This window comes from Lepisma saccharinum, chromosome 4, assembly GCF_977018435.1.
Source record: "Lepisma saccharinum chromosome 4, izLepSacc3.1, whole genome shotgun sequence".
Classification (NCBI taxonomy): domain Eukaryota; kingdom Metazoa; phylum Arthropoda; class Insecta; order Zygentoma; family Lepismatidae; genus Lepisma; species Lepisma saccharinum.
In genome coordinates, this window is record NC_139232.1 from 73,531,117 (window position 1) to 73,557,581 (window position 26,465).

The following is a 26,465-nucleotide window of genomic DNA, read 5'->3' on the forward strand; positions in this document are numbered from 1 at the left end:
TAGTGTTTGTATGCTGTGCACACTGCTGACAGAATACAAGCTAAGCTTGTGCATGAATATGAATGAAGACGTTGAGAAGTCGTGCATTTGTGGAATGTTAATTTTTCCAACCGTAAATGATAATCGTCATCTAGCTTCCGTCAACATAGCGGATTCTGCCACGAATTTTATTAACCAACGACACATATATTATATTATTTTTAAACTAGTCATTATTCTGGAGGCTCACAATTCTATTTTTGTGGTCATTACGAAACCAACGTGCACGTGTTAAAAAGGAAAGCCCAAGAATTTTTATTTTACAAAAAATCCATTTACTTTTAAAGTTAAATGAGAGGAAAACCATTGACTTATTGTTATTAGCCTGGTTGGCTGATGTGTTTGTGTGTGTGTGTGTTGGGGGGGGGGTTACCTCCTCTCATGTGCCTCCCCGGCTGAGACATAAACTCTTCTTGCTTTGGGATTTCTATTATTTTTCCCATCGTCTATTCAGTGCCGACTTTGCGATTCTGTTTGCCAAAGTGGATGGGAAAGGAGTTTATATATTCTTCAAGCCATCTCCCGGGCTACGATAACTTTATTCCGCATTTTTTTTCTTGCATCATTTTCAGGAATTATAACAGCACTATTTCCGCCTTGCTTATTCTAATTGCGTCTTTGTTTCTTTTCGTTATCTAGTGTTGCTTTTCTTCCATTTTCGGCTACTCGCAACGATGAAGAGAGACTCAAAAAGAACACTCATGCTCAGGCCAAATTCGAACCCGGGGCCCTCGCATTCTAACGTATTGTGATAACCACTTCTTCACGAACGTCAAAAATGCGTTTTTTTAAATATATTTTTCACGACCTTTTCGCATTTACATTACATTCATTGTAAACGTGGACAGTCCAGTTAATTAATATTTACGCTGCAATCTTTCCATTATCCCCTTTCTTTGAGTCTGAGCGACACAAAATTCCCTGCATGTGATTAAAATGTTTGATAGTAAGCAACACTGCTGCTTTCCGTACACTTACTTCGGCTGTACTGCCAGACACGATCGCCGTTGGACTTCAACTCAAACGAGTGTGCCACTTTTTGTGAACACAAGTGTACAAAATGAAGTACTAGTGCTGACACTAAAATTTCATTTTCCTTTAAATTCTTTTTTTAAGGCAGTATATTTCCAAAACATTCCTCAAAATGTATATTGTAAAGGAATCAGAAACGTAAGTAATTCGTGATATGTTGCGGGGAGCGAAAATAATCATTAATTAAAATAATCGTGTGGAATGCGTAATCTGAGTAAGAGATTACATCTGTCACTCTAAAGTTTTATCGTGTATTGTGTTAGGAGGAAAAAGCTAATTTTCCGGGTCTAATTAGGAGTGGCAATTTACTGTATATGATAATGAAGTTTATTTGATGGATGTAAACATTGGTCTGTTTTGAGGCTATTAGATTGCCATGTTCGGACTACTGTGGTATGGTTTTTCGTGATAAGTGGAAGGAAAGGGCCCATAACCTACATAAATAAATATATATACCTAAGGCAGGTTTCACACCAAAATGACAAGCGCAAACAACACGCGACAATTGTCAGTTGGAAATTGACATTCATGACTAAATTACCAACACACCGAAGCGACATGATGCACAATATTGAGAAAACGGCCCAAATCGAGTGACAAGCAACATGTGCAGCTTGTCGTGTCACTTCGGCACGAAATATTTCATTTTTTCATGAAGTCGCTTTGGAAAATATAGACATTTCGTGAAATTAAGTTGTCGGACTAATGTTTTTGTTTTACTTGTTGGTGTTATATTTCATTACATCTAATTAATCTAGACGGGGTATACAAAACATATATATTCAATAAATAAGAATTGTTGAATGATTTAAAATTGAATGCCCATGGTTAAATTGGGACTCGAACTGTTTCTCTTGGAAAGTAAACTTCACAAATAAGTTACACGTGTTGCTTGTCGCTCGAACTGGGCCGTTTTCTCAATTCGCGATTAAAATTATCCGATATGCCAATGCCATCTGGTGAGATTTTCAGGAAACACTCCACGTAGGACACTTCGCTGCGCTTCGCCGTGTTGAAGCCGTTCAAAGCATGGGGAACATGCGAAAAAGTAGCGTCTACTGTTCAATTTTTTGCTCTAAATCGTTTTGTGGTTCAGGACAAGTGAAAAGCTTACATGTGTTTTCTACCCAGTGGAATCAACAAAATCAAATGTTTAAATAAATCAGGGAAACCTGATTGACAAGATTGGCATAACTGAAATGCGGCAAGAAATTACGAAGAATGCACGAGTCTGTTCACTTTATTTTCCGAAATAATCTTTCGGAAATATGATTTTATTGCCATGAAAGTAAATTTTAAATTGTTCTTTATGAATATAACATTTTTTCGAATACAATGTATTATGCATGCAATTTGGAACAGATGCAAGTCGATTAAGTGCGAAGATGAAAATAGTATGAGAATTTATTAATGTCCGAAATCATAAAGGTAATTCAGAAAAACATAATTGACATACTAATGTTGCTGTTTCATTCAGTCAGTCAATTTTCAGTGAAGATTGAAGATAGCCTCAATGAACTACGGATGGTAGTCACTCGTGCGAAGCGAATGTTTGCTTTAGACTGAAGGGACCTGTGTCGCATGTCGCTTCGATGTGAAATCCTGTGTCTCTTGTCGCTACGGTCTGAAAGCTCTCTTACAGAGGTGGCAAAGCAGCCTATAGGCTGAACCTCGCCCGCTTAATAAAGAAATTTATGATTGTTATTATTATTATCCACCAACTTAATGATGCAGATTTGGATGCGCCTGCAATTCAGAACCGGCATAATATTACGAGCAATCCAGCCCACTCAACTATCGTGAAGCAGTTTCCGTTGGATTGGTCTAGTGAACAGTAATCTCGAGCGAGTAAAAAAAGAAACGAAAGGGGAGGGAGATACTTGACTGCAGCAAGTAGTCTACTCGCGCCAGCATCATAACGTGGGACCTAATTTTGGAGTCTGAGTGGCAGAACGCAGAACATGAACCTTTGGTACCGCCCTTAACTTGTAAATTGAAATTAATAAATTTAGAGTGGCTAATGTCCCGATCCCTTGCCCCTCCCAATTTACGCATATGCGCTCCAATACCCTCCAGAGCTGTTAAGTTTGCACGAGGAGAGGAGCTCGCTTTACCTGCTCATTCGTCTACAACACCAGAGGTTCTCACTTTCGTGACACCACGGCCAGCCGATCCCAACAATTTTATTAGTAAATACCTTTCTAATGTTTTCAAATGTAAACATTAATTAACACGTACTCCTGAAATTAAATATTAATAAATACAATTCCGTCTGCACTTGTTGACAGTTAGAGTAGTAATGGCAGCACTATGTTCCTACGCGTCAGCAAAAATTTGATGCGCCTGGTGTTAGGTTACATCCGGTTGTAGCGGGCCACGAGTGATTTTATTGTTGAGTCAGCAGAACGTGTCTGATCACCTTGAAGACATCGGAAGCGGTGGGGGGAGGGGGGTCAATGGGTTTGTCACGTTGTTTCTTGATGTATGCTAAACTAACACGTGCGTATGTTTGTGTGTGTGTGGAGGAAATGCGCGCGCAACCATTGCGTATGATTCAAAGACATGAAGAAATGATTTAAAAATGGCGCCGAAGGTGCTTTACCCCCGAAAGTTTAGCGGCTAAGGTTATTGCTCTGTAAAACAAGAGGAGTCGAGGGTTCGATTCCTGGTAGAGTCAATATTGATTGATTGATAGATTGAGTTAGTTTTTTAAGTCCGTTTTATGCACGGCAAAACTAATCAGGATTGGAGCTACAGTTGAAAAGTGGTGATTCGGACCACTATGTGCCTCCACCGAGTATCGAACCTGGGACCCGTTGATTACAAGGCGACGATGTCAATATTGAATGGTCTCGATTAGCCTGTGTGTAAATAAAGGCAACAAAATGGTTGAGTTCGAAAATCGAGTTGGGTTAGTGGTTAATGTTGTAACCTGGCAATGAAGAGGTCGCGGGTTCGATTCTCTAGGTAGTTAAATTAGACCAATTGTTTAGTCCCGCCATTATAGGTCGCGATTAGTCCATCTGTGCATAAATAGTGTTTGAATAAAATCAATATGGCGGCCTTTTGTTAGTGGTTAATGTTGTCGCCTGGTAATGAAGAGGTCGCGGGTTCGATTCTCTAGGTAGTTAAATGAAGCCAATTATTTTGTCCCGCAATTATAGGTTGCGATTAGTCCATCTGTGCATAAATAGTATTTGAATAAAATCAAAATGGCGGCCGCGTTTTGTGTTTAGCGGCGGCGGCGGCGACCGGGGCGCGGCGCGGCGCGGGGGGCGGGGCGGCGCGGCGCGGGGCGGGGCGGCGCGGCGCGGGGCGGGGCGGGGCGGCGCGGCGCGGGGCGGGGCGGGGCGGGGCGGGGCGGGGCGGGGCGGGGCGGCGCGGCGCGGGGCGGGGCGGCGCGGCGCGGGGCGGCGCGGCGCGGGTGGTGTTTTTTATTCCGCGAGATGTTTTAACCAAGTGGTTGAGGGTTCGATTCCCAATGTTAGTGAAAATTGGATATTCAATTGTATTTGTTTAAAAGTTCCGATTAGCTTTTTTGTGCACAAAGAGAAAATGAACTAATTGGAAATAGGATGTTTATGCTGTAATGAAAAGGTCCCGGGTTCGATTCACAATGTCAAATTGGCTGATAATGATGTTGTTTTTAAAATAAAATAAAAAAAGAAGTGTGTTGAGTCCCCATTAGTATTTATGCAGGAACAGATATTAAAAATCAAAACAAAATGGCTGTGACTGGTGTTTAGTATTCGAAAGGTTCCAGGTTCGAGTTCCTAGTTATAATTTTTTTTTTTTTTTTTTTTTTAGTTTACAGAATTAGTTCCCATTTATTGCGTTTTGGCGAACAAGTCCTCCCCCCTTTGTGACATTTGGACATGTTGGATATATACATAGAAATTGTTGTCAAAGTGCCTAATAATGATTTTCTGTTTAAATAAAAAAAGAAGTGTGTTATCAGTCCCGATTAGCACGAACAGATATTCAAAAAGCAAAACAAAATAGCTCATATTGTTGTTTAGTATTCAAAAGGTTTTGGGTTCCAATGCTGGCAAATTTGCAGAATAACATTGATTTGTTTAAAAAGTGAGTTACTATCCCCGATTATTTTTGATACACAAATAGAAAATGCGTAACCAAGGGGGCTAATGTTGGCGTTTTTTAACGCAGTCCCGATTAACCGTAATGCATAAAGCTGTTTCAACGAATATCGAACCTGGAACCTTTTGATTACAATGCAAAGACTTTTCCACTAATGTATGCTATGTTTTAAAACCAAAAATAAATAATAGTATCGAATTTTTTAAAAAATGCGTTACCAGTCTCGATTAGCCATTATGCACAAACAGATGTGTTTTGAAACCAAAGGGGGGTCGAGGGTTCGATTACAACTGGGGTATGTGTGTTGAGGAAACTAAAGGTCAACAGGCATGGAAAGTTTTTATTCGCCATCTCAAAATAAGTTTTTGGGCTTGGTACAGGTAGCTTTTTGTAGAAAGCCCCACAACGACATCAACGTGGCTACCATCTGTGGGGGCCTCTTTTTTTTTAAGTTGGAGAGGGGCACAAAGCCGTTTGTACCATACAACGTTGCACCGAAGAACCAACTTGTCAACTAGTCACTCACTCCATCATTAAAGTGCACAACATAATATCAGATTTGCACTGATAATAAGCAAAAAATTATAGCGGCTGCATAATTATATTTCAATGACAGCAAATGGTTTCAAATGAATGGTTTTCACTTTTATTTTTTACTAAGTAACAGATTTGGTAATGAAAAGCTTTAACATTTGCATATAATATGAGATTTGTTTTGGTATCCAGTTTGTATGTTGACCAAATCACAGATATACTATTACTAAGGATAGCATTAACTTAATCTAATAAAAATATATTCCACTGCATTACAAAATTAACTCATTCTGTTTTCTGTTGTTTGAATCCATATGGTAAAGTCTCGAAACTTGATGCACATCTTTTTCTTTTGGTATATACCACCTGAAAAACCCTTATTTCCGGCTTACTAACAACGGAATGTGTTTTTGTGCGTACGATTTTGTTCGAGTTGAGTAAAGTTAAAGAGGAGGTGTTGTTGAGAATAGCATTGGTGAGTGATTCGAAATTGATTGTGCTGCTGTTTTTATGGTTTAGACATATGCCTTTCACCTTGCAAACAGTAGTAACATTAGTATTGTCTGGATTTACTACCTCAAATGCATAACTTTTCGGCCCACTGGATGAAAATGCTCTGATATAAGCATTTTTCCCATAGAGTTCTAGTTCATTTGTCAACTCCCCTAGGTAGTCTCCAACAGGCAGATCAACATCACCTGGCCTTTGAATATAAATAACACTATCGGTATCATAGTACAATACATTTTCACCTAATGTATCCAAATATTCATAAAGCTCTAATCGTGCATGTGTTGTAGTGTATGCTGCAATAACTACATTTACAGTCGATAATGGAAGTGCAGATTCTTCGAGATATTGCCAGTGAACAATCAACATATCTTCATTTATAGGTATAACTTGATGTACTTCAACATTGGGACTTTCTAGTTTATCGAAAAAATCCTTAGGATTGTTGATAATACTAACTTGACCAGGGTTTTCTCTCTGTCCAAATTTACCCCAAAATGAATTCAGCATAAGTTTTGCTAAGCTTCGTAATCCAGGATTAGCACATATTCTGTTTTCATCCAACAACACACCCTCTTTTTCAAAATAGTCAGCTATGTATTTTTTTTTGGATTCTTCATCGATACACCACAATGGCCAGCCGCTTGCTTCAACTTTTGCTTTGAGAAATGTATTGATGTACTCTGCAAAAACACCACCTGATTTTTTTGCAGGATCATATTGTTCAACATTATATTTCCATACCTCATGTAATTCTAAAATTTTGTATTTCTTTTGAACTGCCTTCTGAACTTCATCCACAACCCAGGTTCCAGTTATAGCTCTTTCCCCAGCAGTATGGTTACATTCCGCCTGGTTTATTTCATCGGCACAAGTTCTACATAGAGGGAAAGTTAATTTTGAATTGGTTCGATATGGTAACACAGGATGGTACAGATCTCTCGGTGGAAGTATTGTTGCTTTGACAAGTCCTTCAAAAGAATAAATATCGGGGCATTCTTCCCCCACATAAATTTTCACCGGATGGCCAACTGGAAACTTTTTAACTTTGCAACAATAAGGGTACAGGCTACATACATCCTTATATTGAATTGTTTCATTTTCTTTGACAGTGTAATGTAGTTTGGTAGCATTAGTTCTACCACCATAAAACGCCTCCCGGGGAATTATGGGGGCTTTAATTGATAACGGATGTTTTTCAACATAATGTTTCATGGTTTTGTTATTTCTCAACTGCTGGTGAAATTCGCACCCCCACATCTCATGGACAATGTAGTTAAGTGCTTTTAATCTGGTAATTTTATTTTCTGTTCTTTCGTACCGAAAAGACAAAGTATCATATGGGTCATCATGAAGAGGTTCTGTACGTGAAGTAGGGAAACATTTGACACAACCATGTGTTCTGCATCCTTGATATTCAAATACATGCTCTTGCCCCTTTTGATCTTTAAAATATCCATCTACTTTCAAATTTCCTCCAACTTTTACTTCTGGTCCTCTGGCTGCATGTTGGATTTCGATTTTATGTTTTTTTTCCTCCCATACCAACCATTGAATAGCCTCTATAGACTGAATATCACACCATCTGTATCCGTTTTTAGGAATAATTCCTATATGTTCTGCTTTCAAAAATCTTTTACGGAATACTTTATTACAAGCTGAAGCGATGGTGATGGCTTCCAATAATGGGTTCACTGTTGTTTCTTTTTCAAAAGTGGTCATGAATTTCAAACAGGCAGCACGTAGTACATTAACATCTTCTACACAATATTTTCTCAACTCCTTCTGCATATCGAAAACTACCCCTGTTTTCTGTTGTTCACTATGCCATTCCAAAAAACTGGTTCTCTGATTCTCCATCATAGAATCAACAGCGTAAAATTCAGTACCAGGGATACATCCGACATATTCTTTATTTTTCAAAGTATTAAAAAAATGAGGAAAATACCCTTTGGACATTGGGAGATCAAATGCTTTCGGTAATTTGTTGAGCGCCATTGGAATAAAGTTGAGAGAATCTATGAAATGGATATTGTGCATCTTCAAAGATAATATTTTGGCTCCATTCATGATCACAGACGGTGTCCATTTCATTTTTTCGATCATAGTTTGCAGTACAAAGTGCGAATCATACCCTCTACTATTGTGTGCAATACACACAATATTGTTAATTTTGGTGCGGTGAGCTGAAACAAATTGCAGAAAATTGTAAACAGGTTCTGTACTATCAAAAATGTGCTGTCTTTTTCCGCATACACTGCACCATTGAGACATATCTTTGTTCTCAATGCAATTATAGCATACATTTTGGCACACCAAAAGATTTGGAATATGCAGAAATTTGTTTTCAGTGCCTTCTAGTTTTGTGTCCTGCCTCGATTCAATATCGTAGAAAACAAACATTGCTTTTTTTGATATAAGAGAAGATATTTGTTTGCCATAAATTTTTTGGATGTGACATAGATGTTCAGATGGTACCATATTTTTACAGCTGACACAGAATTTCTCTCCACATATATGAGGATTTCTGTTTGTACGGATAGCATACGCTTTCAGGCATTTTTCACAACATTTTACTGTCTGACAAAGAGAGTTTTTTCTATTGTAACATGTTTTATGATTATTGTAACATTTTTGACCATAGAAAAATCTGTTACAATCAGTGCACTTTATTTTGGTTTCTGAAACAGTACATTTGGGCTTTTCTTGGCATTGTGAACAAACAGCTGTACAGGATCCTAGATGTCTAGAAACATGATCATATTTTTTATGGCAAGTTTCACAATAGAAATTAGCGGAGAATGCAGCTGTAAGAGATGTTATAACATTAAAATGGTTGTTTATGTACACCAAATTTAAAGTTTCGCGCCTAGGTAATAAAGGACCTTCATATATCACATCACTCCCGGAAAATCCATTATATACGGTAATCTTGAAATCAGATAAATAGTCCTGAAATTTTTGAATTTCGGTAGTTCCTCCACCACTATTCAAATTTTCCCCAGCTTCTCTGCACAGTATATCCACTTCTTCTTCCATAACACATTTATGTTGTCTAACATATTGATAACGTTTTTTAGGTTCATTTTTGTAAACATTAATACCTCTTGCCACAACCAACGCATAAGCCAAACACCTGCTATCGGAATTTTTAATAGTTATAATTCCTTTTTTTAGTTTACAGAATTGTTCCCCATTCATTGCATTTTGGCGAACACGTCCTCCCCCTCGTGGCATTTGGACATGATGGAGATATACATAGAAATTGTTGTCAGAAAAAAATGTTGTATTGCTCTGCAATACTTTTTCCAATGCTGCCCACAATATCTCCATATTTACCGCCTGTGCTTCCCGAAAAGATAACCAAAAAGGGCGATCAGGGTGATCTTCATTTCTGATAGTAATACCAACTTGGTCATGCTCGGCCACATCACGTAGAACATATTGGACCAGTTCTTGCAATCCCTCCTGAACCCATATCACCGGATTCTCATTGTGTGGTGCCCCCCGCAACCGAGCACGCACCATTCGTCCTTCCATATTGAATCTTTGGTAACGCCTTTTTGTCTCTTCTATAACTTCAACATGATGTAACACTGCATCATCGCCACCGCCTACCTGTCTGCACACTTCCGCTTCCTGAATACAATCCCTAAGCACCATTTGGTATAACGCTGGCGAAATATGATTTGTACATTGCTCCAATTCTCTAGTGTCTAAAACAGATTCTAAATGGAAAATATCTCCACATTTTTCATCGATTGTTCCAATACACCCAAATATCTCTGTATCCTGGTTGTTATAGTTGTTAGGAAACATTTCAACATGTTGGTTGGTCTCACTAGAAATAGAGACAGAGGGTCTGGGTTGATTGCTGTTAATAGCAGTAGAGGTAGAGGGGGTAGATTGGTTGAGGTCATGAACAGTACTGTGAACAGTAGGAGAGACATTTTGTTTGTGCTTATTATGCTCTTGTGAATAATCACCCCCCGTTGATTTATTAGCATTATTTTCCCCCAATTCATTGGCAATAGCAACAAAAATATCCTGAGTATTATTGTTTACAGATTTGTCTATGTTGTCAATCGATATATTTGCTCCATCTGTACCCAAGGCCAAATCCAGATCACTGAGCATACCCTGAGTGGATATAAAGCTACTCTGACTATATTCACGAATTTCATTTCTGATTGTATTCAAAACCTTTTGGGTGCTTATTTCAATACCCCTCTCAAAATTAGCAGTGCCTGCATTTTCCATTGAGGTGGAGGGGGTAGATTGGATGTAGTCACTATAACTACCATAACTATGAACAGTAGAAGAGACATTTTGTTTGTGCTTATTATGCTGTTGTGAATAATCAACCCCAGTTGATTTATTAGCATTATTTTCCCCCAATTCATTGGCAATAGCAACAAAAATATCCTGAGTATCAATGTTTACAGATTTGTCTATGTTGTCAATCGATTTATTTGCTCCATCTGTACCCAAGGCCAAATCCAGATCACTGAGCATACCCTGAGTGGATATACAGCTACTCTGACTATATTCACGAATTTCATTTCTGATTGTATTCAAAACCTTTTGGGTGCTTATTTCAATACCCCTCTCAAAATTAGCAGTGCCTGCATTTTCCATTGAGGTGGAGGGGGTAGATTGGATGTAGTCACTATAACTACCATAACTATGAACAGTAGAAGAGACATTTTGTTTGTGCTTATTATGCTGTTGTGAATAATCAACCCCAGTTGATTTATTAGCAATGTCTTCCCCCAATTCATTGGCAACAGCAACAAAAATATCCTGAGTATCAATGTTTACGGTTTTGTCTATGTTGTCAATCGAATTATTTCCCCCAGTTGTACCCAAAACCAAATCCAAATCATTGAGCACACCTTGGGTGGATATACAGCTACTTTGACTAAATTCTCCGACTTCATTTCTGATTTTATTCAACACCTCTTGGGTGCTTATTTCAATAACCTTCTCAAAATTAGTAGTACTACCAGTTTCCATTTTTCGAAGATATCTGAAAATTATAAAGTTCAAAATTACCTAACAACTTGTCAACTAGTCACTCACTCCATCATTAATCTATATAAAACTGTGTTTGTAAAATTGTCTCCAGCCCCCCGATTAGTCCATCTGTGCATAAAACGGGGCTTCTAAACAATTTCTCTGTTTGCGCACTGCGGCTGATTGGAACTAGTGCCAGTTTTTAAAAACTAATTTAAATACATACATATAACACCGCTTCAAACTGTAGACCCAGTCCCGATTACCCCATCTGTGCATAAAGCGGCCTTCTAAACAATTTTTTTTCTGCATACAGCGGCTGATTGGAACTGGTGACAATTTAAAAAATATATATAGATACATATAGCTCTGCTTCAAACTGTGGGGTCCAGCCCCGATTACCCTTTTTTTTTGTGCATAAAACGGTCTACTAAACAGTTCATCTTTTTGCGCACAATAGCTGATTGGGACTGGCCTTCTAAACAATTTCTCTTTTTACGCACAGCTGCTGATTGGGACTGGTGACACAGTTTTTAAAACAAGTGTAAATAGATACATATGACTCCGCTTCAAACTATATGTACAGTCCCGATTACCCCATCTATGCATAAAACGGGGTTTCCAAACAATTTCTATTTTTGCGCACAACGGCTGATTGGGATTGGTAACAGTTTTAAAAGAGTGATTTTATATACACACATATGGTACCGCTTCAAACTGTAGGTCCAGGCCCGATTACCCCATCTATGCATAAAGCGGCATTCTAAACAATTTCTCTGTTTGCGCACTGCGGCTGATTGGAACTGGTGACACAGTTTTAAAAACTAATTTAAATAGATACATATCACTCCGCTTCAAACTGTAGATCCAGTCCCGATTACCCCATCTATGCATAAAACAGGCTTCTAAACAATTTCTCTGTTTGCGCACTGCGGCTGATTGGAACTAGTGCCAGTTTTTAAAAACTAATTTAAATACATACATATAACACCGCTTCAAACTGTAGATCCAGTCCCAATTACCCCATCTGTGCATAAAGCGGCCTTTTAAATTATTTTTTTTTTACAATTTCTCATTTTGCGCACAGCGGCTGATTGGGATTAGTGACAGTTTTTAAAAACTAATTTAAATAGATAGATATGATTCCGCTTCAAACTATAGGTCCAGTCCCGATTACCCCCATCTATGCATAAAACGGGGCTTCTAAACAATTTCTCTGTTTGCGCACTGCGGCTGATTGGTACTAGTGACAGTTTTTAAAAACTAATTTAAATAGATAGATATGATTCCGCTTCAAACTATAGGTCCAGTCCCGATTACCCCATCTATGCATAAAACGGGGCTTCTAAACAATTTCTCTGTTTGCGCACTGCGGCTGATTGGTACTAGTGACAGTTTTTAAAAACTAATTTAAATACATACATATAACACCGCTTCAAACTGTAGGTCCAGCACCAATTACCCCCCATCTGTGTATAAAGCTGCCTTCTAAACAATTTCTCATTTTGCGCACAGCGGCTGATTGGGATTAGTGACAGTTTTTAAAAACTAATTTAAATAGATAGATATGATTCCGCTTCAAACTATAGGTCCAGTCCCGATTACCCCATCTATGCATAAAACGGGGCTTCTAAACAATTTCTCTGTTTGCGCACTGCGGCTGATTGGTACTAGTGACAGTTTTTAAAAACTAATTTAAATACATACATATGACACCGCTTCAAACTGTAGATCCAGTCCCGTTTACCTCCATCTGTGCATAAATTGGCCTTCTAAACATTTTTTTCTTTGCGCACTGCGACTGATTGGGACTGGTAACAGTTTTAAAAAAAGTGATTTTATATAGTTACATATAGTACCGCTTCAAACTGTAGATCCAGCCCCGATTACCCCATCAGTGCATAAAGCGGCCTTCTAAACAATTTCTCATTTTGCGCACAGCGGTTGATTTGGATTAGTGACACAGTTTTAAAAACTAATTTAAATACATACATAAGGCTCCGCTTCAAACTGTAGGTCCAGCCCCGATTACCCCCATCTGTGCATAAAGCGGCCATCTAAACAATTTCTCTTTTTGCGCACTGCGGCTGATTGGGACTGGTAACAGTTTTAAAAGAGTGATTTTATATAGTTACATATACTACCGCTTCAAACTGTAGATCCAGCCCCGATTACCCCCATCTGTGCATAAAGCGGCCATCTAAACAATTTCTCTTTTTGCGCACTGCGGCTGATTGGGACTGGTAACAGTTTTAAAAGAGTGATTTTATATAGTTACATATAGTACCGCTTCAAACTGTAGATCCAGCCCCGATTACCCCATCTGTGCATAAAGCGGCCTTCTAAACAATTTCTCATTTTGCGCACAGCGGTTGATTGGTGCTGGTGACACAGTTTTTAAAAACAAATTTATATAGATACATATAACCCCGCTTTGATTCGAACCCTAGAATTTTTTATTGCAGTGTTAATTTTATTCCATTTCAATTTGGTTTACATCTTATCGTTGGTGAATTCTATTGTTGGTTGAGCTACATTGGTTAAACTACACACCAGACACACACGCACTAGAGATTAAAATTAGTAACCATTAGAAAAGTAGGGTAAGCAGTTTGAAATAACAGTTAACTAGGAAAACAAACTTATATCACGCACTTACCTCCAGTTGCATTGTGGGGTTGCAGCAGAAATAAAAAAGTATAGCAGCGAAACAATCGGCTTAACTTTTTCTCACTACAGAGCACAGCAAACTGAGTTTTTGAAACTATTTTTGAACTTAAAAATACTGAATAATCACTTTCTGCTGGATGGGGGGCAAAAGTTGGACTTTACTACCTGTGACTCGGGGAATTCTTAAATGCGCCTTTTCTAACAAATGAACTAGAACTCTATGGGAAAAATGCTTATATCAGAGCATTTTCATCCAGTGGGCCGAAAAGTTATGCATTTGAGGTAGTAAATCCAGACAATACTAATGTTACTACTGTTTGCAAGGTGAAAGGCATATGTCTAAACCATAAAAACAGCAGCACAATCAATTTCGAATCACTCACCAATGCTATTCTCAACAACACCTCCTCTTTAACTTTACTCAACTCGAACAAAATCGTACGCACAAAAACACATTCCGTTGTTAGTAAGCCGGAAATAAGGGTTTTTCAGGTGGTATATACCAAAAGAAAAAGATGTGCATCAAGTTTCGAGACTTTACCATATGGATTCAAACAACAGAAAACAGAATGAGTTAATTTTGTAATGCAGTGGAATATATTTTTATTAGATTAAGTTAATGCTATCCTTAGTAATAGTATATCTGTGATTTGGTCAACATACAAACTGGATACCAAAACAAATCTCATATTATATGCAAATGTTAAAGCTTTTCATTACCAAATCTGTTACTTAGTAAAAAATAAAAGTGAAAACCATTCATTTGAAACCATTTGCTGTCATTGAAATATAATTATGCAGCCGCTATAATTTTTTGCTTATTATCAGTGCAAATCTGATATTATGTTGTGCACTTTAATGATGGAGTGAGTGACTAGTTGACAAGTTGGTTCTTCGGTGCAACGTTGTATGGTACAAACGGCTTTGTGCCCCTCTCCAACTTAAAAAAAAAGAGGCCCCCACAGATGGTAGCCACGTTGATGTCGTTGTGGGGCTTTCTACAAAAAGCTACCTGTACCAAGCCCAAAAACTTATTTTGAGATGGCGAATAAAAACTTTCCATGCCTGTTGACCTTTAGTTTCCTCAACACACATACCCCAGTTGTAATCGAACCCTCGACCCCCCTTTGGTTTCAAAACACATCTGTTTGTGCATAATGGCTAATCGAGACTGGTAACGCATTTTTTTAAAAATTCGATACTATTATTTATTTTTGGTTTTAAAACATAGCATACATTAGTGGAAAAGTCTTTGCATTGTAATCAAAAGGTTCCAGGTTCGATATTCGTTGAAACAGCTTTATGCATTACGGTTAATCGGGACTGCGTTAAAAAACGCCAACATTAGCCCCCTTGGTTACGCATTTTCTATTTGTGTATCAAAAATAATCGGGGATAGTAACTCACTTTTTAAACAAATCAATGTTATTCTGCAAATTTGCCAGCATTGGAACCCAAAACCTTTTGAATACTAAACAACAATATGAGCTATTTTGTTTTGCTTTTTGAATATCTGTTCGTGCTAATCGGGACTGATAACACACTTCTTTTTTTATTTAAACAGAAAATCATTATTAGGCACTTTGACAACAATTTCTATGTATATATCCAACATGTCCAAATGTCACAAAGGGGGGAGGACTTGTTCGCCAAAACGCAATAAATGGGAACTAATTCTGTAAACTAAAAAAAAAAAAAAAAAAAAAAAATTATAACTAGGAACTCGAACCTGGAACCTTTCGAATACTAAACACCAGTCACAGCCATTTTGTTTTGATTTTTAATATCTGTTCCTGCATAAATACTAATGGGGACTCAACACACTTCTTTTTTTATTTTATTTTAAAAACAACATCATTATCAGCCAATTTGACATTGTGAATCGAACCCGGGACCTTTTCATTACAGCATAAACATCCTATTTCCAATTAGTTCATTTTCTCTTTGTGCACAAAAAAGCTAATCGGAACTTTTAAACAAATACAATTGAATATCCAATTTTCACTAACATTGGGAATCGAACCATCAACCACTTGGTTAAAACATCTCGCGGAATAAAAAACACCACCCGCGCCGCGCCGCCCCGCGCCGCGCCGCCCCGCCCCCCGCGCCGCGCCGCGCCCCGGTCGCCGCCGCCGCCGCTAAACACAAAACGCGGCCGCCATTTTGATTTTATTCAAATACTATTTATGCACAGATGGACTAATCGCAACCTATAATTGCGGGACAAAATAATTGGCTTCATTTAACTACCTAGAGAATCGAACCCGCGACCTCTTCATTACCAGGCGACAACATTAACCACTAACAAAAGGCCGCCATATTGATTTTATTCAAACACTATTTATGCACAGATGGACTAATCGCGACCTATAATGGCGGGACTAAACAATTGGTCTAATTTAACTACCTAGAGAATCGAACCCGCGACCTCTTCATTGCCAGGTGACAACATTAACCACTAACCCAACTCGATTTTCGAACTCAACCATTTTGTTGCCTTTATTTACACACAGGCTAATCGAGACCATTCAATATTGACATCGTCGCCTTGTAATCAACGGGTCCCAGGTTCGATACTCGGTGGAGGCACATAGTGGTCCGAATCACCACTTTTCAACTGTAGCTCCAATCCTGATTAGTTTTGCCGTGCATAAAACGGACTTAAAAAACTAACTCAATCTATCAATCAATCAATATTGACTCTACCAGGAATCGAACCCTCGACTCCTCTTGTTTTACAGAGCAATAACCTTAGCCGCTAAACTTTCGGGGGTAAAGCACCTTCGGCGCCATTTTTAAATCATTTCTTCATGTCTTTGAATCATACGCAATGGTTGCGCGCGCATTTCCTCCACACACACACAAACATACGCACGTGTTAGTTTAGCATACATCAAGAAACAACGTGACAAACCCATTGACCCCCCTCCCCCCACCGCTTCCGATGTCTTCAAGGTGATCAGACACGTTCTGCTGACTCAACAATAAAATCACTCGTGGCCCGCTACAACCGGATGTAACCTAACACCAGGCGCATCAAATTTTTGCTGACGCGTAGGAACATAGTGCTGCCATTACTACTGTTAGGTTTATGAAATATTGTACTTTTCTCAGGTCAGCATTTTAACCTCTCGCCGCCCGGTATAATTGATGCCAGGGTCTGGCTGGTACGTATACCAGGCGGTTAGGAATAGGAGTGTCCACGGGCGGGTTTGCGGACGCAGGTTGCGCCCACCCAGCTTTGGGGGGGGGGGGCATTTGCTTTTTTGTGATGGAAATTTGACTGAATAAAATTGTCAGCATTACACAGAAGTTGAACTTTGTTAACATTTAATGATCACTTCGAATACTGCTAATATACTCCTAAGGGACGGGTAATTAGTATTATTTGGTGGGGGGTGGAGGACAGTACCCAGTTCTTATTAAGTTTCAAACTGTCAGCCGAATTCTTGTGAGAAGATTAAGCATTATATTTTTTGGGAGGGAACACTATAAAACTCTTGACTATCAATGTTAAGTCTTAGATTATCACGGAAATTCTACTGGGGGATTGAGCATTAAATTGGAGGGGGGACTCTTGAGGAGGAATATCCAGATATTATATTGGCACAGAATTTCCATGGTAAGGGAGTCGAACTTTGAAGTTGGTGGGGGATATTTAGCGCTTTGGTGTAAAATTAGCATCATTATTTAGGCTGTCATTTTTCTGCATCATTCGGAAACCATGTCATTGTCATAACCATCCGACTTTTTTTCCTTCACTCCTAACAGCAGATTCATGAAAAGGCAGTGATATAAAATTGAGCATCGACTACTAAAGAAAAAGTCTACGGGTAACTATTCGTTATTTTACGTCGCTTTTCTGCCACGTTGGGATAATGAGGATGAGTGATGGATAGACACAGCGAGCTACGGGGGAAGGCAAAAGGGCGCCAGAAGCCCAGAGGCAAAGTGGGTGCTGAAGGAGCAAAAAGAGAAAAAAATGGAAGGGGTAAAAGTCACGGCCCTTGTGACAATATTGACTAGTATTAGTATTATTGCCAGTTTTGAACTAAATACCCTAAAACTTTTCTTTATCGCTTCGCTCGCAATCCAGTTGCAATGTAGTAGTAAAAGGGCCAATCGGAGGGAACAAGACGCTGGAAGTAGTGCCGGATCTAAAAATCTTGCCCCCCACAGAATATTACCAAAGGCCCCCCCTCTACCTACCTTCACACACACATATATATATATATATATATATATATATATATATATATATATATATATATATATATATATATATATATATTTATTGTGTGTGTAATTCTTGATCTCATGTTGACAAAGTCACATATGAGGGCCTAGAGGGTGATTACCTATAAAGAGGAAAGGAGTTAGGCTGGGTACAATTGGTCATTATAGATAATTACAACAGGTTAGGCTTGGGAGAGCCATATCGGTGTGTTCCAAGCGGACGTCCGCCATATTGAGTTCAACTCAATTCTTTTTAAATGGGAAGGGGGTGATGTGCATTTCTTCAGAGATGGGGGGAGAGGTCAAGTAAAGCATAAATACTGATTTCTTTCTGTTTGCGGGGGAACAAAGGCTTTTTTTTTAAGTTGGGACCTAATGCACTTGAGTTAACCTTTGAAAAATTGTAATCACAATAGCTTTGACAACAAAACATATATATCAGAGCACATCAAACTTTATTAGCCGGACAAAAAATTCACTGTACTACTGTGATTATGTAATTATAGAACATAATACTTTACATGTAATTTTTGACTGAGAATTTGATTATTATTTTCGGTTTATACTTATTCATACAATCCTTTATAAGAGTTTAATATCGTCACACATATTTACATAAAAAAGGAAGGCCCAAGATAAAATTTTCATCCAGACGAAGTCGATTTTTTGGCCCCCCAACTGTCCACCCTGTCACCCCCCGCCTCAACTTTCTACCCTGATCCCACTACTTTCCACCTGCGGCCAATAAATAACATGGCCTGGTGTCTATTTACGGTTTTAAAGACGATAAATAATAGCCTTGTGTTTTCAATGCCTTAATGTCAAAGAACGCATAAATTGTAGGTTGATATCAAACTAACAGTAGTCTCTTAAATTGCTACATGATTTTTGAATATCCACTGATCATTGAGAACTACCTTCAATTATTTTTTCTCTACACAAATCCAATTCTTTATAAAACAAATATCCACCTTTATGTAATCAGAAAAAAGGGTTTGGCTCTACTAAATCGGGACGCCCTGGTCTGGCGCCGTCGAGGGGCCGGCGCCCCGGCATGGGCGGAGTTTGAGCTTTTGCTTTGGCATGGGGCCAGGCTCTGGGAAGAAGCATGTGATGTACCTGAGGGTTATTGAATATCCCCTAGTTTATAAGGGGTCCGGAGGCCTTCCCCGGATTTTTTTTTTTAAAAAAAAAGCAACTTAAAAACGCTCAGTTTTAGGCCTTTTAGATTTGAAAGTGTTAAATTTCTGCGCTTAAGTAAACAAATATTAATTAGTATATTGGTTGTCACTTTTAAAAGAAGCAAAACAGTACGATTATTGCATTTTGCATTTCATTATTTTTTTATTGATACAATACTAGTATTACTTTAAAAAGTTACGGTACAATAGTAAGCTTCAGAAATTTTTGAAAAATTAAATTGAAAAGTTTTTTTGATGACTCAGCAGTAACTGTTGACTCAACACAAAGTCATTTTACGTTTTTCTTTCTTCAAACAGTACACATCAATCAGGCACGTATCCAGGAATTCCTTTCGGGGGGGGCTCAACACCATTTTTTTAAGGGGTATAGTAAGAACCTCACAATTGTATGTTCAAGACCAGTGGCGGCAATTGGGTTCCAAAACGGGGGGGGGGGGGTTGCGGAGGGCGTTGCAAGGAAAGTTTACTATCTCTTGGTAGACAAGGCTTAACATTAAGAGCCCATAATGTTGAGGCAAGAAAATGGGGAGCAACTATCCCTTAAATCGCAGCCACTTTAAGGCTGTCATTTTAATCAGTTCGTGAAATCGGAACATTTTTTACCACTCGACTTCTCTATTTCCATGCACCAAATTATTCAGATTCAGACCTTAGTACTCACAAGTGTTCAAAAATGCCTGTCACAGCTTCTGCTGTCTTGTCATATATCGGCACGAAACAAAGGAAGTCTTTTCAAATACATCTGGATCACGAATCAATTAATGCACAGTGAAAACCCTTCCGTTCCCAACACATCTAATGTTTCATCTCCCAGTATGATCAAATGCTTACTCATTTATCTCCAGTGATGTGCCCAAGGGAGGGTTGGTGATGTCATAACCCCATTTGACCCAGTATTCCTTGTTGTTTTTTTAGAAAAAAAAGAGGAACGTCAAGAACAGGGAAAAAATGGCAAAATCAGGACTGACCACTAAAAATAGTATGCGTAACCCATCTCCCTTCAGAAAATCCTGGGCACGCCTCTCTTTATCTCGGACTGTATGAATTGTTACACTTACCTCTGAAATCTCATTGACCGATTCTTTGTACAGATGAACAGAAAAATTGAATCCGCGTATTTATATCCTCATTATATTCTAGAACGTTCCGCAGATAAAGCGATTCGTTAATATTGCCAGTAGTTGACTCCTCTCATTCAAGAACGTACCCTCTCCCGCCTTCCAGAGATTAGAAATTACAACGAATCGCCCTACGTGTGGCGCTACCTTTGTTGTGCAGCATCCAAATTTTGACAAGCCTCTACATAGTGCTCAAGTGCGCTGCGACAACACCGAAAGCGCAAGAAAAGTTTAAGTGCAATATTATCAACAACAGGGTTATAGAACATCTCCGTCTTGCCTCGATAATTGTCTATCTCCTTAAATCATCGTCACATTATTCAAAAAGCCAAAAACCTAATTTTATCTAGTGTAAAATAAAAAAATTCCTGGGGGGGGGGGTTGCTCGAGCACCTCAACCCCACCTTGGATACGTGTTATTAACAGTAACAGGGTTATAGAACATTCTCCGTCTTGTCTCTATAATTATTTCTCCCAAATTATCATCACATTATTCAAGAAGCCAAAATCCTAATTTTATCTAGTGTAAACAGAAAAGGCCTTCTCGATGGCGCAGCGGTAGCGTCGTCGCCTTGTAATCAAGGGGTCCCGGGTTCGATACCCGGTGGAGGCACAAGTGGTTCGGATCCCACTTTAAACTGTAGGTCCAGTCCCGATTAGCCTTACTGTGCATAGAGCGGACTTAAAACACTAACTCAACTCAACTGTAAACAGAAAAAATTCCTGAAGGGGGGCTCGAGCCTCCTGATTCCCACCTTGGATACCTGCTATTGACAATAATAAATTTATAGAACACTCTCCGTTTTGTCTCGATAATTATTTATCTCAGATTTATAAATTTATTATCTTCACATTATTCAAGACGCCAAAAATCTAATTTTACTAGTGTAAATTGAAAAATTTCCTGAGGGGGGGGGCTCGAGCCACCTCATCCCCACCTTGGATACGTGCTATTAACAATAACAGGAGTATAAAACATGCTCCGTCTTGCCTCGATAATTATTTCTCTCCTTACATTATTTTCACATTATTCAAGAAGCCAAAAACCTAATTTTATCTAACGTAAACTGAAACATTTCCTGGGGAGATGTCGAACCCCCTGTGCCCCATCTTGGATACGTGCTATTATCAATAACACGGTTACAGAACATTCTCGAGCCCCCTAAGCCCCCCCTCTGGATACGTGCCTGACATCAATCAAATTGTCTAAGACTATTGCGGCGCAATTTCCGCACATGCCATCATGCCAAACGTCAAGATTTGCGGTATGGGTTCATAAAAAAATGTAGTAACTGAACTTAATCATCTGTTGTTTTTTAGTCTTCTTTAAGTTGGGGGGCCAGGCCCTCCTGGCCCGTCCAGAACTCCGCCTATGTGCCCCAATTAAAGCCGCCCCCCACACACGCACACGCACTTATTGTTTTGAACGTTGGTTAGGCATTGGTAAAATATGTAAAACACTGCAACTTTCAGCCAAATGAAGTAGCACACACATGTTTACAGGCACATGTAAGAAAATATTAATCCTGATTATATAAAGCAGTGGCATATTTAAAACAGAATATTTTCAATATGAAAAAGTTATGTATTATGTTGAAAGTTATGCATTGGGCCCCTTATAGGCGTGGAAAGGGGCTGAGAACAGGAGGGGCCCGTGCCCCCCTGGCCCCTCCGCTTTCGGCGCCCGTGGTGATGTGATATATGTAACTGGTTTCTCACACCTGGAAAATTATACATGTGTTACAATCATGCAGCCAAACTTTTTTCTGATTAAAAATAGGTTGAAGAAACCTTCACCACTTCATTTCTTGTGAAATTTTAGCCTGACTGCCACGCGGGAGACCCAGGTGGGTTATCTAAGGTCGGAATAAGGACACATAAAACAGCTCCATGTATCACCCCACCTCAAATCAAATAGTACCCGGTGGGGAGTAAAGGCGGGCGGAGCGTGCCGCTGATCACATCACCTCCAAGATGTCCGACATCGGAAATTTGTGGGGTCCAACTCCCACATACCCTAAATGTGCCTTCAGGGCACGGTGCTATATGCACAGCACAGGTAACTTTACCTTTACCTCTATATATTGTATTAGTTTCTGCACCCCTAAGCAACTACGTTTATTTTTTACATACGCGAACCCTCTACTATGTCAATGGTTACATAACACACTACGAAGCCAGGGGTTCCAGGTTCGAGCCTGGGCATGAGTGTTCTTTGTGAGCAGAGGCGAAACCACAAATTTTTATCTGGAGAGGAGGGTCAAGTACCAGGACAAACGTGCCAATAATAATAGTAGTAATATAGTGGTGGTAGTGGTAGTAATAATAGTAGCATTAAAAGACGTTATTATCGTCGTAAATCATGCAAAAGGGGGTAGAAGTCGGTGCTAAATCATTTGTGTTTGAACAAATGATTTGAAATATTTTTCCAAAACGTTCAATTTCATATTAGCTAATAATGTAAAACAAGCACACAAACTGTATTTTTGAATATTAAAAAGAACATTATTCTTTTTATACATATGTCACGTATAACTTTCATGTACGTACAACATATATTTTAGACATATGTTACATGGAGCGACGTAAAATAAGAAAATTCATATGCATCAGGTTAACGTTAAATTGTGTACGTATTCAAAGTTTCTTTAATATATATATATATATAATTTAAATACATTACATGATACATGATCAATTCATCCACCAAATTGTCTCTCAAATGTGCGCACTCCTTTTCCTCAAAAGAATTGTTCATGCATTTAAGCAGCAACAATCTGAAGTATATATCTGGCCTTACTTCTCTCTCGGGTAATTTACATGTAGAATGCATTACAGAAAAGAATCATGTTGAGATCGAAGCATCAAATCTCTCTATCACCGCTATCACATGAATCGCTATATTTCAAAAGGTAGTCTTGGGAAACATAAAATTATGCAGTTCAAACTTCATAGCAACACATCCAAGAAAAACATTCAAATACATTAGGCACCTTTAATACAAGACTACTCAAAATGTCACAACTGTTCTAGATACTGAAAATTGCGAAATCATTTCGCGTAGTCTGAATCTGGAATGGAATCCCCCCCCCCAATCCTAATCCTGATACGACACACCTTCATAAATAAAAAAAAACATCAATGCATGTCTTTGTTATGTTGCTAGAGTAAAACAGGATATAATTGTATGGATTACTGGGAATTCCAAGTATTCTAGCTACGGGTCTGGTTGGGAAACAGGTCTACACGACCACATTGCAAACAGGCGGAAACTTTGTAGAACTACCTGGCGCTATAAACACAACTCTGTTTTTGTTTGAAACAAAATATCTCTGTCTTAATGAGAAACGAAATGTGCAGCACAGATTGTGTTTACAGTAAACATTATGCCTGCCTTGACGTTTCGCATGGCGGATCTTTTGGATGTGACGTGGAAATGTTTTGGTGCAAGTAACGATTTTTTCTATTTTATCTTGGAGAAAGAACGCAAGTATGAATGAAGAGAAATATGAAGTTTTACAAAATGTTCAAGCATAGGTGCTTCAATTAGTAAGTGTAATATACGGATTAAAGTGTTCACATATTTGTTTTCATTTATTGCTAACAGCTGTTACAATGTTATTATGAATTATTTATAGATCACCAGATTTTTCCTAAGAAGAACATGTGTCTCGATGATTTGGTTGCGGGATACATTTCCTCTTGTTATGATTCTTCTACTGCATAGATTTTTACAAACTCGATGATATTTCCCTTTGCACTTGCAATAGCAAGACGGATACATGGCGGTACTCCCTGTTATTGAACATAATCCATCATTTTTTTGGAAATTCCAATACAACTTCCGTATATGCGGTGATATTGGCATGATTTCACCACCACAGGAAAGATAAGTCTTATTCTATCTTGGGTAAAACTATCAAAGCCGGGAAACTCCTCTCAACTCGTTTATTCTGTTATTTTTAACATTCGTACTTATTTATTCTGCATTGCGAAACATTGTTGAAGATGGGATTTCGCTTCTTTTTTTTTTTAACGAAATTAGTATCTATTGTCGACATATCGAGTAATTATTGTTCGTTCTTTTATCTCTAGCTGTACACGCAAAATGCCGGGCAAATCTTGACTAGCGTTGTCGATATGCTGTGTTTCAAACAGCAAAGCAGTGAATCAACCTTCTTAACATAAACATTCCCGCATAGCCCCAAAAACCATTCGGGATCATATGACCATCCACGAATAGCCCCAAAAACCATTCTGGATTGTATAACCATCCACGAATAGCCCCAAAAACCATTCACGATATCCCCACGCATCATCATGGTAAGGTTAGGCAATATAGTGAAAAAACTACCCCAAAAACCATTCCCGCATAGCCCCAAAAACCATTCTGGATCGTATAACCATCCATGAATAGCCTCAAAAACCATTCACGATAGCCCCACACACCATCACGGTAAGGTTAGGTTGCTTTAGGTTGGGCAATATAGTGAAAAAACTGTGTGTTTGGAAACACTTACTGGGGATTACGTTGGTAAGAGTCTAGTTTACGTCCTTTTCATAAGGAATACGTGTCATATATCGTTGGAAAGGTTATTGTATAAGGAATTCAACAAACTAAATCCCAAGGTGAGAAAAAATTTCCTGGAGGAGAAAATCAAGAAAAACCGATGTTGTCCGAATATGCGTGATTGAACGTACTGAGGACATTTTTCGATGATGAAGCACATATTTAGGTGTGAAATTAGAGCTAATGGAACCTAACCTAACAGGCATACCTCGTTCCCATGAATGGTTAGTGACAGAAAGTGTAAAAAGAAAAACTTACTTACCCTAAGAGATGCCGGAGCACTGGCTGTCTGCTAGCACGGTTTTGAACAATGCACTGAATTATCACTGGATAAACGGGCAAGAAGGACGTAAAGTAGACTCTAGCCATTACGTCATCAGATGCTCGCAACATCCGGTTCAAGTATGTGGATGGAAATGCAAGCAACAGCTTTCGTGCATCGGACGGACATTATTATAGAAAAATACATGAATTAGCGGCCAAATACATTGAAAAATGCGAGAAAACACTTCTACGACCTTCCGAAATTCCATAGAAACTCAATTCTGTAAGTACTTTCACCTGTAAATTTGAAGAAATCCGTTTCCGGGCTTTGAAAGTTTTACCCTATCTTGTTTTTAACATGTCCTTCTTTCGTCAGCATATTGATTTTGCTATTTTAGGCCGGTTGGAGTATACACCTCTAGTGAAGTAGGATATTTGCATGTTTGATTTCGACTACTTTGGGTTAATCGCGACGATGACAATTAGTAATGATTAAGATTGATGGAAAGACTGGATAAACAGGCAAGAAGGACGTAAACTAGACTCTAGCCATTACGTCATCAGATGCTCGCAACATCCGGTTCAAGTACGTGGATGGAAATGCAAGCAACAGCTTTCGTGCATCGGACGGACATTATTATAGAAAAATACATGAATTAGCGGCCAAATACATTGAAAAATGCGAGAAAACACTTCTACGACCTTCCGAAATTCCATAGAAACTCAATTCTGTAAGTACTTTCACCTGCAAATTTGAAGAAATCCGTTTCCGGGCTTTGAAAGTTTTACCCTATCTTGTTTTTAACATGTCCTTCTTTCGTCAGCATATTGATTTTGCTATTTTAGGCCGGTTGGAGTATACACCTCTAGTGAAGTAGGATATTTGCATGTTTGATTTCGACTACTTTGGGTTAATCGCGACGATGACAATTAGTAATGATTAAGATTGATGGAAAGACTTTCAAAGAACACCCATACCCATGCTGGACTCAAACCCGGGAATTTTGGTGGCGAGATCGAAAGTGTTTATTATGGCGAGTTGTGTGTGAAGGATTTGTCTAGCCATCCTGTGAATCGGTACTTTCTTATCGCAAGAACTGATAGATAGCACCTTTTTTATTACTACTTCTGTTTGGTCCCAACACATCTCAGTCGTTTATTTCGTCATTTTTA

General features: G+C 38.7%; 1 protein-coding gene across 3 annotated transcripts in view; it reads left to right on the forward strand.

Moving 5' to 3' along the window:
- The window catches only part of LOC145986579 (uncharacterized), a 115,510-nt gene that overhangs the window by 27,388 nt on the left and 61,657 nt on the right, over nucleotides 1–26,465 (forward strand). For 2 of the 3 annotated variants that reach the window (XM_083120744.1, XM_083120746.1), the window contains exon 1: nucleotides 23,844–24,007. The exons of the other annotated variant lie outside the window; for it this stretch is intronic. The gene's annotated coding sequence lies outside the window, so the exon portion shown is untranslated. Of the gene's footprint in view, nucleotides 1–23,843; nucleotides 24,008–26,465 lie in introns of those variants that run through there. 3 annotated transcript variants of the gene reach the window in all.